Source organism: Protopterus annectens, chromosome 2.part0 (genome assembly GCF_019279795.1).
Source record: "Protopterus annectens isolate FY-2018-M chromosome 2.part0, PAN1.0, whole genome shotgun sequence".
NCBI classification, from domain to species: Eukaryota; Metazoa; Chordata; order Ceratodontiformes; family Protopteridae; genus Protopterus; species Protopterus annectens.
Window position 1 is genome coordinate 429,168,140 of NC_056728.1, and position 18,658 is coordinate 429,186,797.

The window sequence follows — 18,658 nt, forward strand, 5'->3', positions numbered from 1 at the left end:
GAATACACAAAGTATGATAGTCTCTATGCGGTATCTGTTTCCCACAAGAAATACAATTATTCACTTTTTCTGACATCCGGTAAACCACTGAGGCAAGAAAAAACTAAAATATTCCCCAACGGGGTACGTAGCCAACTTTGACTCGGTCTGAAACTCCGAAATCGAACAATTTCAGAACGCCAACCGGCACTTGCAACGCTGCTTCTGCATCGGACCATGCGGCAAAAAAGACTGAGGATATGACGTCGGTCATGCGCATTTGTACCCTGACGTCCTGATGTCAGTCAAATGCGCCTTGACCGACGTCAGCCTTATACTTTGATATTCGGGCCGACCGAGGACAGCGGACTACCCAAGTGTAAGGACTGCAGCAATGTGAGATGAAGAACATCTAGCAGTGGTCCACTCTGCAATTGCTTGTAGTAGCCTCGAGCTGCTTTTCCAATGGCCTGTCTGTTGAATGTTAGAGGCCATCCTGACCTATTGGTGCGCATGGTTCCACAACAGTATAGATCATCTTTCAGCAATTGCTGTGCCAGCGGAACAGAGGTAAAGAAGTTATCAAAGTAAATGTGATGCTTCTTGCCAATCAGTCCCCTAGTTAAGTCAACCACAACTCTGTGCCAGCCCAACCTCTGTATTCTGCTCCGTTTTTCCAGTGTATACCTGGAATTCACGTACATACCCATTGGTCGAGTCTGCCAACACCCACACCGTAAACATCACAACCATGTCACAGTATATAGTACAACAGGTCAGAACCATGCCAGTTGAGCTTTCCCTGTAATATTCCCTCTCTTTTATTAATAATATAAATAAAGCTTTGCTTTTGCATGCCTAAACTACAATGCAGATGTTACTTATGAAAACTAAAATTACACAGTAGTACAATAACCACATTCTAAACAACTGCAAACACATTTCACTACTTCATATACTTTTAAAAAAATTGTGAAAGATATGCTAGAGGGTGTAAATATAAAGAATACAAAATAAATTGTGATGGTGAGGAGAAGAGTGCATTCAGACAGCAGTTGCATGGCCTCCTAGATAAAGCAGGCAATATGAGTTATTGTAGATATTGGGAGACTTGAACACTTATAGCAAAACACATAAAACAGGATTTGAGGACTACCTTGCCCCACATGGGTGGGCTAATAAAAATGAAGAAGGAAAAGCCATTCTAGTCATCTGTCTAGCAGATAGCTTAATGTTGGCTAATATATGGTCCACAAAGACAGGCAGTCACAAATTCACATACGAGTGTAACCAAAATTCACCTCCTAGCAAGGAAAGAACACAGGGGCAGAATCAGATGTTGCACAATCATTCTCAGTGAAACAGTCCACACCATACGTCACTAATGCCTGCAATCAATGCTGCAAGCAGTGGCCGGAGAAGGCTCTAAGGTCAACAGAGAGTAAGCTGAAGAACTGGAAACTGACTGGAGTGAATGCACAAGAGTTCAGAGAAATACCTCAGACTCTACCACCTCAGTAAGAAGAGGATGTAGGTGGAGTTGAAAAAACAATGGCAGCATCTCAAAACAGCATGTGCAAAAACTATAAATAAAAAAATAAATAACCAGAGCAAAGTATGGAAATAAAGTACATAAGTAAGGATGATGGTGGAATGCAGAAGTCCAAGAAGTTATCAAAAGAAAGGAGGAATGCAGGAAAAGGTGAGAGATAGAAAAGATGGAGTAGGCTAGGGAAGGAATATGTTTTGTTTAAAAAGAGGCTAAGAGAGAAGTCACAGTAGCAAAGAAGGAAACATCAAAGGCACTGTACTTCTAAAAAGTGACTCAGCAGATTGCACAAAGAAACTTTATCAGGTTGCAAGGCAGACTCAAAAATAAAAATATAGTCATCAGACACCATTTATAATGGATGCCAGCAACAATCTGTTCACCACTCTACAGGACATAAAAGGCAGTTAGAAGGAGTACTTCCAGCAGTATTTGAATGAAGAAACCATTTAGAATAGATGCCAGCAACGAGCTGCTCACCAGTATACAGGGCATAAAAGGCAGTTAGAAGGAGCACTTTCAGCAGATTCTGAATGAAGAAACTCCCCACAGAAACAGTACTGCTCCATAGATAGCCCATCATGGAAGAGGAAGAAGAGTCCCTCCTAGTTAGCCCCAGTGACCTCATTAGTAGAGCCGAGTGTACACAAGCTGTAAAATCAAACATTTGCCACATGACCCATGCAGTATAATGTGCACATACCAGTTCTCACCAACTACACATCACCCACCTAGAAGACTTATTTCCAAATGTTTGCTAGGACCTCAAAAAGTCATTTTCCATGGATTACTGATCAGTGGCATAGCTAGAGTTTGTGTTAGTAAGCTAGTAAGATTGCATTACGGAACGAATGGCAAACTGATAAGTTCATAGTTACTAGGTATCTCCGCCAAAGTAAAAAGTACAACACAGTACAGTATCAGCAATCCATCTACATACTATGGAAGTAGAACCCACAGCCTTCTGCATCAAAAGCACGTATACTACCTGTAATAACACAAACAGACTTGGCAATCCACTATCACATGCCCAAGGTTGTTCTAAAACTTCAAAAATTGTACAAAGGATTCTTAGTTTACTTCCCCATACATAAAACAGCACACCTTTCACAATGTCAACTCTACTTAGTGCAATACTGGCAAAAGATAAACCAAAGAAGAACAGCATCTGATCACAAAAGCCTACAGTTTTAATAATACTGAAAGCTCTGTTTTATATTTTCGTATACAAAAACACCAATCAGATAAAAGCAAAGGACATTTTATGCTGCAAAAGAAATTCCAAGTAGCAAAGTACCCAGACAGCAGTTCGGTACAGGTTTAAAATGCAGATATTACTTATGAAAACTAAAATGACACAGTAGTACAATAACCACATTCTAAACAACTGCAAACACATTTAACTACTTCATATAATTTTAAAAAAATTGTGAAAGATATGCTACAGGCTGTAAATATAAAGAATACAAAAAAAAATAAAATGACTGCAATGCCAACTACTCTTGCTTGTTCATTTTATGCTGCAATAAGAATTGATTCAGCTTAAATAAAATTTCAGAGGCTATGAAGTCACAGATTCACAGAATTATTACTGCACAGCAATAAAGAAAACACCAATAAGTCATTTCGTGGCTGGTATGTGTAGGAATACAAGTGCATAAATAATTCAAAATGGGTGAAAATGAGACCGCAAACAACAAAACTTTGCTAAAAATGTTATAATGTATATTACATCGCTAGTTAAACACTGCAAGTATCAGAATTCACATCTGCAAACTATACTAAAATGTTTTGAATACATGCTACAGAATAAACGACAGTTCTTATGTAAAATGGAGGGGGGGGGGTTCAGCTCTGGAGCTCCGCCTGAAGTCTGCAGCCGCAAAACTACTAAAACCAAATGCAAAAGGGCCACAGCATGTGCACAGCGATTACTAGTTTAAAACTTTTAATTTAAAAATAAATATCCCCTGCATCAGTACACAGTACTTGCAATGCATCGCTGCTATCAAACACCCATCAGCCAATGCTACCTCGACAAGAGAACACAGCAAGACTATCACTGCCCTTAAAACGTCTTACCTCCGGGGGTGGTAGAAAAGAGTGTCCCGTCAAGTGTTGTGCTGTAACAGTCTAGTAACTGGGTTAAGTCTTTCAAGTGAAACACTCTGGTGGCACTTGGAAGATATGTTGAATTCAGTCTTGTCTCGATTTTAGGCACAAAGCAAAATAAGACTACAATGCTGAACAACTACGAAAGCAAGCGACAGCATGCTGCAGCGCCTCCTCACCATGTGCTCTGGTATTTACAAATAACTCTGCTTTAATAAATCGGACGTGACTTAAGCCCAAGTCGTCTTGGGCAATTAAATGTCTTTTCAAATTGCACAACAGGGCACACAAATAATGCAACAGCCGAACTTCATTTCACCATAACAATGAATATTGCTTTTGGGTACTTTTCTGTTAACGGGGCAACGGTTCTCGCCATAAAAGTACAGCGCATTCTTGTATGCAAAAGTATAAACAGTTGAAATGGGACTTTTCAAACAATATGGTGATATTAATACAATAATACTTGGTAATTAATGAAAGCAATCATTACGAGCTTTTAGTATTTGGTTTGGATTCCGGCGTGTAGCTCGCAAGACATTTCCCTGCGAGCTACATTGCCGAAACCAAACGGCTGCAGCAGCACTTTGCCGTAGTGCAATTTGGCTGAAAAGCATAGCCGTTGCAGCTGTAATCTATGAACGGGCAGATACAGCCGTACGGGATGTGTAACGCATTCCTTCTTCTCATTCAAGGAATGCATTTATTTAATTATTTATTTATTTTGTTGTCATAATGTTTTCTTCACTCTTCACACTGTAGGTTGTAAAATCCCGGGCTAAGCCTAGATTGTTCAGTATAGGTCACTGATGTACACTGGCCAAGGCACAAATGTGCTAAAAGGGAACACCATGACATTTGCATCATCGGAGAAACTGACTTCGTTAAAATACGAGGGCAAAGTGCTCCAAACCTGGCTAAATCCTATTGTTTACTCAAGTAATCAAGTATTGCAATAAGTCTCCAAAAATCAAACTCAGCTAAAGCAACAGGAACACATTACATTTACATCTGCTACTGCAATCTTTATGTGCCACACAATCTCAAACTATAACATAGACACAGAAAAAAAAAATCACATAGCGGTTAAGACATTTGGTCTCGTGCTATCTGAGTTTTATTGAAAACCCCTATTAACTGCTGTTCTTCAACAGTGAGACTAGCTTGATCACATAAAGAGCACCGCTCTCCAATTTCACTTTAGCAAGTGCGGCATGATCCCTACCTTTCCAGCTGAGGAACAAACAGGGAAAACAGAACATCTGTACTTGTTTTTTGATGGCAAGAAAATGTTTTCTGTGTGCAAAAGAGAACTGTTACTGATCAAACTGTGAAACTGTTCCTCAGAATAAAGGTAAAAATTGAGGCCAAGAAAGCTGTTGCCCTGTTAATGGAAAAGTACCTGCTTTTCTCCTAAAACACCTGCAGCGGAGAGAATACATATTCAATCTCCTACATCTGACAGGATAATCAAAGTCCCTAACAGACAGAAAGTATATAGTTGTACCCACTCCAGCCCATGCAATTTTATTTCTATAAACGCAAAAGACGTTAAGGCACTACACTCAAAGGAAATTTGCAAGACATAAAGCAGGACCAGATCACATTCACCCGACAATGACATACCCAGTATTTTATCTTCGCTACTAATTCTCAGGAAGATGGGTACCACTGCGAACAATGCATTTAGCTAGATTTGGTGGCAATGTCATTTAAAAAAAAAGACAATTAAAAACATTGCATTGATTGAGCTGCTTTACATGACAGTGTGTTAAACTGCTCTTGCAAGCAAAAAGTAGTACAGAATTCAGAAAAACAAGTGCAGTACCTGAGCGCTGAGCTGACCGGGAACTCTACAGTACAGCGGATGAATGGGAACTCCCGCTAGTGCCTATATGGCGGTCCGTAAAATCCTTGACTAACAAAAATTAAATTGAGGATCCAGTAGCAGGTAAAATCTCCAGTTCTTCGCAGAAAGAAAGGAAATACCTGCTGCTGGACCCTCTTTTTATAAGGGGAAAACAAAAGAACTTTAGGCTGGGGGTGGAAGTGTTATGCAAGTGGTGGCTCGGAACGCTTACCAAGAACTTTTAAAACGTATTTTCTTAAAAAAACTTCAATGTGACCTTAATGTAAAAACACACTGAATTGCAACTAGATAAGGTAAATTACATATTCAGTTACGATTTCAGTGTGTTTTACATTAAGGTGAACTACAAACCTGCAGTACAATTTGTACCTTCTCATGGCGCGCTCGCGTTTAAGCACACAGGCGCCATGAGAAGGTACTCGGGGTTAATGAGTTAAACAGAAATGCAGGTTACAGCATTTTACAAATTTATATGCCTTATATGTATTGAAGTACCAATGCAGAGAAACCACAGCAATAAAACTGTGGAGCAATTCAGAAAAATAAGGAACACTTGGACATACTGGCCATACAAGTATCAATAGTGAAAACAATATAACAAATGTAGCAGCTACATGCAGGTTGGGAAGGGTAGGAATTCAGACAGTTAATGCATCCTAAATCAGTATGAAGTGCAAGCCACAAGGTCCTACCACAGTAAAAGAAGTGTCACACTGAAAAGATAAATTAATTGAAGATTATATAACAGACTACATGTAATAACACTGGAGATGTGAGATATTATGAAAAATATACTGAGATGAAATCCTAGAGGAAACAAGTCAGCTGGAGACAGTACTGTAACAGTGTGTGTGTGTGTGTGTGTGTGTGTGTGTGTGTGTGTGTGTGTGTGTGTGTGTGTGTATGTGTGTGTGTGTGTGTGTGTGTGTGTGTGTGTGTGTGTGTGTGTGTGTGTGTGTGTGTATGCCTATGGACATGATTGGGTATGTGTAAAAAGGAAGACCACTCATGGTGGTTACCCCCAAGGAGAAGTAATTACAACACAAATGAGTCTGATGTCAGTATTGTGTAATGATAACTCCTGAATGCAATGTTTCACTTTATTATATGTGAAGAGAGTGTACAGCTATGTACTATGTGTGTTCTTACTGCTGCTGCCATACATGCACAGTTAACTCAGCCTGACAAAGTACACATCTGAAGACAGGATACTGTCATGTTGTAACTGAAACATGTCTTCTGAAATGATCTTTGTACAACACATCTGTAATACCTGGATCACAACATGCAATGTACCTCACAGCCAGAAACAACAGTACCATCAGGTAGTAAGTGAACTGCAAAAACTGCTAGAGACTACATACAATAGGTGTACACTGGCCTGCAACAATGTTGGTATCCTGCATTGTGTGGCTGTCAGCAGAACCATGCTGTCAGAGACAAATTCTTGGAAGTTTTTGCCACAAAACAATACATGACAATGACATTTCCACAACATTATTTGCTTATGGTGCTTTGTGCTAAACATGGAGTAATGGAATACATCACTACACTGGGCATGCTCATATGGAAGTACAGCAATTAATGAATGCCAACTACTCACCCCAAAAACATAAATATCATAACACAGGTTCTGTGACACTTTGTGATCACTATGTAGCAGGTCACACATCAAGATCTGTTGAATAAGCCATTCTTGCCTGCAAACACTATATTCTGAAAAAAAATTAAAAGCTATACACTAGTGGATTCGAACATATGCAATGTCACGTTTCTATTGATCTCTCTGCACTAACTGATGACAACACACAGAAATTCATATCACAGTGTCAGACAATGCACACTTGAATGGATAACCTAAGCATTGTGTTGAAAGCATGTGGCTCCCATTAAAGGGCTTACAAAACTTAGCCTTTCTCTACCCAATTGTACGTTTCCAGTAAATCAGATTGTAAATATCAATTGTTTTGGAGAAGCCAATACTGCCTGTTAGCATTCTCTTACATACTCAGTAGTAGCAATTTGTCAGACTTGAATACCTGCCTGAGTTCATACTTCATCGAGCTGTGCATTAACAACTGATGCCAGACTCGTATCTGAAGTTTTGAGATGCACACACTTGAAGGAATTACTTCAACATTGTGTTGGAATGGTTATGTCTCCCAGAAATGTATTCTAAGGGCTCAAAGAACTTTAGCCTTGCTAGTGTCCGCACAGGTGTGAGTGTGCCATATCACCATCTGTTGGTAAGCCAAGCCTGTCTATCATTATTGTTTTATACACACACACATTGCCATATATGAACCTCTGCCTATCTAGGTCCACACTGTAGAACTCCTTATTAACTGCTGAGGCACTGGAGGAAATCATTGGCACAGGTGACAGAAAGCATACACTTGAAAATATAATGTCAGTGGTGTGTTTGAAGCCATAAGACTCACATAAAATGTATTTGAGCTTTCAAAATGTGGTAGCCCTGTAAGTGTTAACCCTAAGTTGATTTATCTACATCACATCGTTTGATGATACCATTGCTATACAATTTCTGTCATCTGTTATACAACTGCAGTAGTTGAAAATTGTTTGATTTGAATCACTGCCTATCTAGGTCCTTACTCTAGAGAACTATGTGTTAACTGCTTCTGCCAAAGCAGACTTTAAACTACAAATATCAGAAAGCACACATTTCAAGGTCTGACTTAAGTATCCTTTTTGAATGCCCATGTATCCCCTAAAATGTAGTTTGAGGAATCAAAATCCTTCAGCTATGACAGTGTTCATACAGTTGAGAGTCAATCATATCACCACTTGTTGGGTATGGCAGTCCTGTCTGTCACTGTTGTATGTACGTACATTACTTAAACATGTCCCAATCTGAAAACCTGCCTAAGTAAACACTCTATAATACTGTGTTGCAAGGTACATGTGAGGCTTAAAAGTGAGGGAAAGGTTTGTAGGAGCCCTCACCATATCTAAATGTTTCCAATGAATGGAAGTATAAACACCAGATCTGTTGGATTAATCAGTTTAACCTAGTGTTACAGCCACATACACTCATACTAGGTATTCATTACTGGATTTGATCACCTGCCTGTTTAAGTCCACAATCTAGAAAACACCATATTAACTGCCAAAGCAACAGGAGAAGTCTTAAAGTGTGAAAAAGAACATATTTAAAGGAATTATATCATACTGTGTTGCAATGCAGATTTTTGGCTTAAAAGGGAATGTTTCCACAGAGAGGATGTGTACACACTAGATCTGTTGGATAAACCAGTCCTGTCATCACTATAGTCACACACACACTCATACTTGTTACTCCTTGCTTGATTCAAACACCAGCCTATTTAACTGAACAATGTAGAGAACTGTGCATAGCCAACCACATCACGGGAGAATTTTTACTAGAAGTGTGAGAGACAACACATTTGAAAGGATGATATCATTATGTTGGAAAGCAGATGTCTGCCCTAAATGGGACTGAAATTTTTGGGGAGCCCTTCTCCCCTGAACATTCGAGTAACTGCCAATGCTAAAGGAGAAATCTTACAAGGGTCTGACAGCACATAATAATAGTTTACATGACGTGTTTGGTTGAATGGGCAAAGGGTTTAGACAGACAGACAAAATCAGCAATGTGCTGATCACATCTCGCTACATACTGCAACAATAACCCATATATCACATCATTCATATAAATTGCTGTGTCATGCATTATATCTATTTGTGTCCCATTAAGGTGCATTGTACAGTTATAAATGATGGCTGATACTTACAGAGGTCAACTAGTGGACTGCCACCAATGCATTCCTAAATGTTCAGCTCAGGATTATTGTATGAAATTATTAATTTATTTTGAGGATCATTGATGAGATTTTGTGATACATTAACATTGTGCAAGGTAACTACAAGCCATACATGCAAAACATATAAAACTACAGTTATTAATGATTCTCTGTAAGTATATGTTGAATTGTTCCACCTCAATGGACCACATTTGAAAGGGTAACGTGGTTCAGTGCAAAATTTGATTACCTTATGTAGTAACTAGATAGCATCACAGTGAACTTCCAATACCTTGACTTTATTAACCCAATAAACAAAACATAATGAATGCAAGCTGCTTACATTCATTTATTTCTGTCAGAATCACTTCCTGAAGTACACTTGTGTCAAGCTCAAAGTATTCATGCATGTGTAGTTTATTTAGAGTTTTTTTAATGTAGAACAGGAAGTAATAGTAGGTTATAGTGCTTCATGCCAAGCATCACACAAATATATAAATAAAGAGTACAGGCATATAAACATTTTGTTTCTGAGCCATTTCATACTTTATACGTGTTGCATTAGTGTTGCGTGTGCCATCATTACAACACATGTCGTGATCATTACAGTGAAGTATTTATAACATAGAGCATGTAGGGGCATACCTTTCACCTTGCAGAATGTGCTGATTTTTATCTCAGAATTTTGTTGTGCTCCTCTTAAAATGTATGGTTTTCATTGAAGACTGTAGTCATTACATAACATGCATTTACACGTCAGACTACATATCCTTCAGAAAATGTGTGCTAATGATAAACCTATTATTCTATCAACTTTCTAAGTTTATAACAGTAATACTTGTAATCTGTCCTATTTATGAGCATTCCCCCATTACATTTGGCTTTGTCCAATTTCATTGTACTTAGAAGTCAAAAGGTATGAGTAGGGGTGGGATACTGGCACACCAATGGAATAAGCACGGCCCTGGTGGTAGACTAAGATTCTAATCCAGTACTTCTTAAGGGAAAATGTAATAAAGAAAATTTTAACTAGTGTTTGACATACTGTTGAATTTGAATACCTGCCGATCTGCATCAACATTCTCTAGACCTGAGCATTATCTGAGCACATAACAAAGGAAGTCATATTTCAGATAGTAAAATTCACACATAAGAAGGGACGGTGAGAAAAGGGTGACGCAAAGCATTATGTGTGCATTAGACTTCATAATGGCAATGCGATTTGAAACATTCCATATAGTGTACATTAAATCCTGGAGTCTGTCATACATATAAGAAAAACTGTCTCCTCAGTGTACTATCAGGATTGTTTTCTGTAGTGCAGTGAGGCTAAGCAAAGTAGTGCAAGGAGCACCATATTAGTGCATCCTAAGGTAACTTATTCAGTTTTTGCCTTAGGATGTGAACTGTTAATAACTATCATTTGACAGTGGTGCATGATGCCAAGTGTCATCTAAATGCTGAGGACAGAAATGGACTCTTTTGTTTATAGGCCATTTCTGGCCAAGCGTGAAAAGAGGTTGATAGAACAGCAGTGAAAATGAGGGGCAACAGAAGGTAGGGAAACATGTAGGAAGATAGTGGTGAGAGAACACTATAGCTGTGCACTTCCACTGAAGTACTAGTTATTTACAGTCATTCCTCCATACTGACAGTGCTTCATGCCAACTGCATGCAAAGAGAAAAAAAACACTGTTACGGACGCTGACTTTGTGTAATGGCCTATTGTTTTCATTCACATCATGATGCATTTATGTAATAACACACATTGGGGAAAGGGACATACAGGGTTTACAGGACGCAATGGTCTACGCAACATATATCAGTACAATGTACACTTGTGGTAATGAAAAATATATTCCACTGAACCCACAATTATATATATTAAGTACTGTAGGTGACGCAGATCACGTTTATGTTGTTTAGCAGCCATTATATGCACTTCTGTTGCAACACTCACATTTTAAATTGCAAGTGAAGTTCAGGTTCAAGTAGAGAAAAAAAATATTATGACCTCTAAATGTAAAGTATCCCTAATGCAAATTCAAACACTACACTGCTTGAGCTCTCAGAACATGATTTATTGACACATTGAACCACTGTGAAAGTCACATAGATTTTTTTTTTTTTTTTTTGTATTCAGTGCTGTTCAAAGTGCAGACTAAGGAACACCATCACCAGTTTCATTTGCACATGTAATGATTAAGTCTTTGCACATATGAAATTAAATTTTGAGTTTTGGCTATAGGAAGTGTGCTATCACCACTGAAGACCATCACTGAGAGGGCTTCAATGAGCAATTTCAACTGGCATGCAAATGATGAAGCCAAAATAAAAGAAAAAAAATAATAAATTAGTGTGATGATTTTTTAATTTTGTGGCCTTATACAAGGAAAATGTTAACAATAAGGGTCCCTACTTTCAAAGAGACATCACCTTCTCTAGATCTGAAACCTGTACCTATAGTATAATCACAAAACAGTTTTAAGTAATGTATACAATGTCAAGCACATGTACTCAGCTTTGTACTGCTGATATTTACATTTAGACAGCAATATGCCCATGTTATTACACAGTTTTCATTTGTCCTGTTAAAGTACCAGTCTTTGGAAATGCGATCTTTACAGAAGTGGTGATAGTTAAGCATGGGAAATTACAAACAGATGCCTGCAAGACAAGATGGTCTGATTTCCTTTAGTGTGCATTGCGTCATTGTAATCATTTTGTACTATAAATGTATCACATTTTACAATGTATTTGCCCTTTTTATTTTTTTATTTCTATGTTGTTTGTATTTCATATGATTTATATTCACTTTGTCATCACAGACACATAATCTTCTTCGATGTTAACTAAAGTTTGCTTCAAGGTTCTTTCCTAAATACTTGCAATGTGGGCTATATACCTGCAGCGTTTCAATGATTCTGTTGAAGCCATCTGACATGTACCTCATGGGGGTCAGGAAACATACACATTCATGTGCATAGAGTTTTGTATTATTATTAATGTAACAAATGCTTAAAGGTTGAGCTGTCACTGACTGGAATGAGTTGCGTATGTTTTTGTCACATTGCTGACTACTTGTCTACTTTCCTTCTGTGGTTTATACATTTTTTGGGGGTTCATACGGAATATTACAATGCTTGCATCATTGTTTTCCCTCTCTTGTTTCCTCTGATGCTAGTCACTGACTGCATACTAATATTTATGTTGCACGGCAAGTATATCTGGCTTTAATACCCCGCCCCCTGAGGGGTTTGTTATGCAGGTATCAGCTACTGCTATAATATTCATGTATAGGTATAAATGATTTTGATTTGCTTATGACTTCTATTTATGTACTGTAATATTTCTTTGTGACAGGTGAATCGTATATATATCTTAGCCTGTTGCATATACAGGGTTGTATACTGGCTGCAGCAACCCCTAACATTTTTTTTTGTGGCTGTATTCCAGCATGTGTTGGAATTCAGAGCTAAGTTGAGGGTGACATGTTTGTACTCGTGTTATACATTTCTGAATCTCCGGCCATGATTTCTTCTTTCATTAGCATGTACCTCAGGTACATACCTCTCAACCTCTTAGCACAAAAATTCTGTACAAAGCTAAAAATAATGGGGGGACAAAGCCCCCAAAATAGGGACAAAATGTAAATATTTCTCTCAGAAATGTAGAAAGTTGCTAGAATAAAAGGCATTGCATCATCATGCATTTTCTGTATGATATGAACTCTGGAACTCAAATGCCTGTCATTATTTAGTGAATTTAATCCTCACTGATTTGCCAGAAAAAATAAAAATCCAGGAAAATACAAATTTTATGAGGAACAGACCATAAATATGAGTAAACAATCTGGACATTCTGCAAAAATCTGGAAAGTTCAGAGGTGTGCTCAGTTATTTATTTACTCATTAGCATAAATCCTTGTTCTACAGCCAGCCACAATGTGTACAGCTGTTTCCTGATTCACAAACAGTTCACTTATTACTGCTCATTGTGCAAACAAGCTCAATGCGATGTGTGGGCATTCATTAATCTCACCCTATATTGTATAATCCAGGTCTGCCAATGACATCATCTATTCGTCTTCATTGTAATTAATAAGGCCAAATAATTAAAACCACACAGATGTTTCAGCAGCTTTTGTTCAACAGCCCAAAAATCAGAAATATTACTGCATAGGACAGAGGGCTGTGATAAAAAAATAAAAACAGCAGCCCCAGTAAATTAATCCAACTTGCTTCACAAAAATTACTTTAATCCTGAAAAAAAACAGAATAATGACCAAATGAACACATTTCCATTTATAAACAGCACCCATATCCAGTAATTATATATACATCGTTGAGCTTGTGTATCTCAGATGTCCAGTTGTAATAAAATAAAAATAATAAAATAAAGTCCATTTATATACAGTCTCCATACCCAGGAAATATAGCTACTTTGTTGACCTTGTCTAGTTTTAATAACATGAAAATAATAAAATAAAGTACCAACAACACTATATTTCAAACTTGGTTTTAAACAAACATGTTTGCTTGCTAGCCCCTCACAGCCAATATCTGGTTGCCTCTCAGGAATAAATTGTACTCATCATATAATTAATGGCAATAACATAAAATTAAAATAAAATAATGGTCACACTGTATTTCACACTCTGTTTTACACAAACACATAGTTGCTCATCAGCTTCAAGTATCAACATTTCTTGCTTGGAATAAAAAAAAATACTTATGTCACTGTCAAAACCTTCTTTTAACATGTTATGGGATTTCTACTCATTGATGATGATGAATTTTGATTTGAGAGCTGGGAGAGAAACAAAATCCTTCAAAGTGATTAGTCAAGTGCATAGGTCTTCTCTATACAGAGCTACAAGCTGCTGTGTCTTGTTCACTATTTTAAAGTAAAGAAATACAGTTAGAAAAAATATTATCACGCCCGACAGAGTAAATGCCTCCGTGCTTTAGAGAAATGTAATAACGAAATGTCCCAGAGTAGCAAGCAATGGATAGACAAAACACGGATATTCAAATTAAAATAAAACCATTGTATAAATCAAATGAAATAAAATATTTTATTCGGTAAGAGCTTTCAGAACTTCTTCATCAGACCGTAAAAACAGAACTAAAGACCAACTACCATTTATATACTGGTCAGGTGACACTTGTTAAATTAATCAATTAACTCTTAAAATCATACTGCTTTAGTTGTTTTAAATGTCTTGATAGAATGTCATTATTTTTATAGAATGTTTCATTTTGGAGGTATGATAGTTGCATTTTATTAAGTGTTCGGTTTCAATACCGGAAAAACAAAGGCTTTAAACATTAAGTACAAGTAAATCATGAACAGACTAAGAAATTCTACACGCAAGTATTTTTGTAAGAGATTCTTATTTATGTGGATATAAACGAGTGAATTTACTATGCAGAATCATGTAGCAAATAAATGGTAGTTGGTCTTTAGTTCTGTTTTTACGGTCTGATGAAGAAGTTCTGAAAGCGCTTACCGAATAAAATATTTTATTTCATTTGATTTATACAGTGGTTTTATTTTAATTTGAATATCCGTGTTTTGCCTATCCGTTGCTTGCTACTCTGGGACATTTCGTTATTAAAGAAATACAGTGTTTCTTTACTTAAAAAAAATAAATAAACCGTTCATAACACCAGCAGCCACAGCTGTGGCATCCTACCATGGGTCATGGGATGGCATACAAGAAGAAAACCCACAAAAGGACGGACTTCTTCCACTGAATGCTGCAAGCTCTGGCTGCTTTCAAAAAGATTGTTGGACACTCTTCTTTTTTTGTTTCTTTTTCACCATAAGGGAAAAAAGAAATAAAGACAGTTACATTAGGAGCTGCTCAAGGGCCCTCCTAAAATGTGGCCTCAGGTGGTCATCCTTATTACAATCTACCACCATCATAAAAGGACTAAACATTATTACTACAACTCAGAAGTAAACGTGACTGCTAGAGTAAGGCATCTAAAAGTTTATGCTATAGTTCTCCAGTTTATACAGAACACCAGCTTAAACCTGTAGCTACTGAAAAAGTCTTGTATTCCCTCATAACAAAACAAACAAACAAAACAAAGAAACAAGCTTCAAATTATGTGTTTTTCACCAAAATAAATAACATCCAGAAGAAAAAGCAGAAGAAATATTGAAAACGTTATGGTATCTACAGCAGAATGTAGGAAGCATAGCTGAAAGCATCATTTTGAAGTATTTCATTATAAAAAGCAATAGGAGTTGCTAAGAAAAAGGTTTCTATAAAAACCAAGTTAAAATAGAAAAACTGGCTACTGGCATCACCTGTACCTCCCTTGAAAATCCTTTCACACCTCCATTAGGCAGCAGTCAGAGTTTAGCAGATACAAAAGCAAGGCAAACACAGGCACACATCCTCTTCTTGACAGCATGTGCAGTAGCCAGACTGGTTAAATAGAATACACAAAGTATTAACCTTCTCACAGAGCAAGTAAATCAAGCTCAGCAGGTTAGCGCATTACTTTTATTAAATACTCTAACGAAAATGTATTAGCACAGTTAGACATGCTGTTCTTCCCATTTAAACATTAAGGAAGAAAGAACATTTTAACATTTATGGCCTTTTCTTAGCTAGTAGACCATCAGTAAGCAGTTACTCCACCTATATGATGTGTTATACCTTAATGTGCAGTTATGCCGGCTGTGTCTAACATTTCTCCATACAGTTGTTGTCCTAATGTGCTCTAAATTTGTGTACTGATCCTATTTCTTCTCTCACTTTATTAACTTCTGTATACGTATTAGTGTTACTACTGTTGTGAACTATCTGACATATTGTATATATCTCTATCTCCTTTGCATTGCTTCTATATCGTTTACACTCTTTGAATATTATTGTAATGTTACTACTATTATTAATTTTATTATTGTGGAGCTTTTCTCCCTGGGCCTCCACTGAAAATGGACATGTATCCAGTCGGACTATCCCAGTCAACAAATGCCAAATAAATAAATAAATAAAACAGACCCGAGTATCAGAACAAAGAAAATGGACAAATAAGTATTACATGCCAGAAACAGAGTTATATAAGAAACATGCCAAAATCTAGACATACACTTCTGAAGCTACAATCTGAAAATCCCCAGCCCTCTTAAAAAAGATGGTAGAAAACTCAGCCTCTTAATAGAATCAGATCTTTTCAACTATGCTACAAGTTATTTTAGAACAAAATATGAAGCACACTGTTCTGAATGTGACTCATGGGTATGTTGGAAAGCAAAAGCCACACATTTTTAATGAAAAGGAATAACAGTGAATTGTTTTATGCTGGTAGTAACAGAAACATTGTACATGGGCATAAAACCACTATTTGTAAGGAGTTTCCCGTGGAAGACGTATAGCACAGAAAACAATTTAGGAAATGGCAAATTATATGGCAGAACAAACATAACCATTCTCCTTATATCTGACCAAACTAGTAATAATTTTCAAAGGGACCAGACATTTTTTCAAACTTTTTACCCTCATTGCCTGTCGACCACCAGAACTTTTCTCACTGTGACTCAGTCCATTCATTCCCTTCACTAGATGATGGCAGACAGAGGGGACATCATCCAAGCAGCCATCATGGGTGGTTAAAAGTTTTTTTTTTTTTTAGTTTGCTCCTCGGCCCTAAACCCATGCACACTTGGTGAGATGCTTGGGTTGAGTGTAATCAATTGTCTTCAGAGGACATCCCCTAACTTCCACAAGGAGTGCTACACACCCTTCTGCAGGGATACCCTGCCTCCAGAAGGAATGTTGCATACCCTTCTGCAGGGATGCCCTCCCCCACAAGCAGTGTTACATGCCTTTCTGCAGGGATGCCCTTCCCCTCCTGCCCCTCCCACCAAGTACAGGTAGTGATCTCTTCAGCCTCTCTATCAAGGAGGTCATGCTGCCCTTGAGTGCCTTGGAGTGCATGTACACCCCTCCCTCCCTCAGGAGAAGTGAGCTGGCAATGATCCTTCTTACATCTCCCTCCCTGCTTGGATCCATCACTCCCCAGGCTTCTAATCAAACCCTGATCACCTGTGTCACAGCCATAACTCCATCCCTCTGCACCTCACAGCCAGGCTAAAGGCCCAGTCATTTCTGACACAAAAGCTGAAGCAGAAACTAAACTAGCAGTTTTGATGCCATAGAACTGCCCATGTGTATTGCTAAGTATGGATTTCTTTCAAAGGACTACAATTCATTTAAAGAACTTTTTTTTCTGGAATCTACAAATATGTCACTTGATCCATACAAAATTTGAATTGCAATTCTTATCAGGAACAGCGCAGCACAAGTGGAGCCCACATTAACACACTGCACCAGGATTACTACTGACTTGTGTGTTCATCTACACCCTTTTCCTACTATATGGTTATCAGTCTCTACTGCTATGGAAAAGTGCCACTTCATTGTCCCTTTGGCTGTATTAAAATTTTAAAGGTGGCATTGGTTTTGCTTCTTTGGTGTTTAAAATCCACATCTTTTTTGCAAGTTAGACTTGACAAAAAGTGGGCATAAGTATTTTTCTATTACAATGAATCTTCTTTAATGGACAGGGAAAGCAGCAGGCTAAGATGAGGTCACAGCAGAGATGATAAAGATGCTGGGTGTGACGGGAGAATAGCAGTGTGGAGAGAAAGGTATATCCCAGATGACTGGAGAATAAGCATACTCATGCCAGTCTACAAGAAGAAATGAGACATCCACAACTGTGGGCAGTACAGAAGCATCAAACTCCTATCACGCTGCATGATAGTTCTGGAGAGAATGGTTGATAAATGGATACGCAGAGTACTAGAATGTAAGATGGGAGATAAGCAGTTCAGATTCAGATCAGAATGCAGCACAAATGACCTGATATTTGCAGTGAGGCAGATACTTGAGAAAAAGCTAGAAATGAGGATAGAGTCCAAGTGGGCATTCCTAGACTTGGAGGAAGCATATGACAAGGTCTCAAGAAAGTTGATCTGGGCAGTGCTGTGGTGGTTTGAAGTCCCAGAAACATTGGTAGAATTAGTGCAGACTATGTACAAGGGCCCAATAACTCAAGCATGAACAGTGTTCGGCCTCACAGAGGAGCTCCCAGAGGAAGTGGGTGTACACCAGGGTTCAACTCTGTGCCCACTGCTGTTTATACTGGTGATGGACTACATTAGCAAACAGGTCAGAGGGGCAGATCAAAAAAGTTGCTGTATGCAGGCGATGTGGCATTACAGGCAGACTCTGAGCTAGAACTTCAGCAAAGGATAGGATAATGGAATGCAAAACTGAAGGCACATTGGATGAAACTAAGCACAGATAAGACTGTGGTAATGGCAGCAAATTGAGGA

General features: G+C 38.0%; 1 protein-coding gene across 1 annotated transcript in view; it reads right to left on the reverse strand.

Moving 5' to 3' along the window:
* The window catches only part of LOC122792743 (protein prune homolog 2-like), a 1,725,151-nt gene that overhangs the window by 1,511,372 nt on the left and 195,121 nt on the right, over nucleotides 1-18,658 (reverse strand). The window lies entirely within an intron of this gene.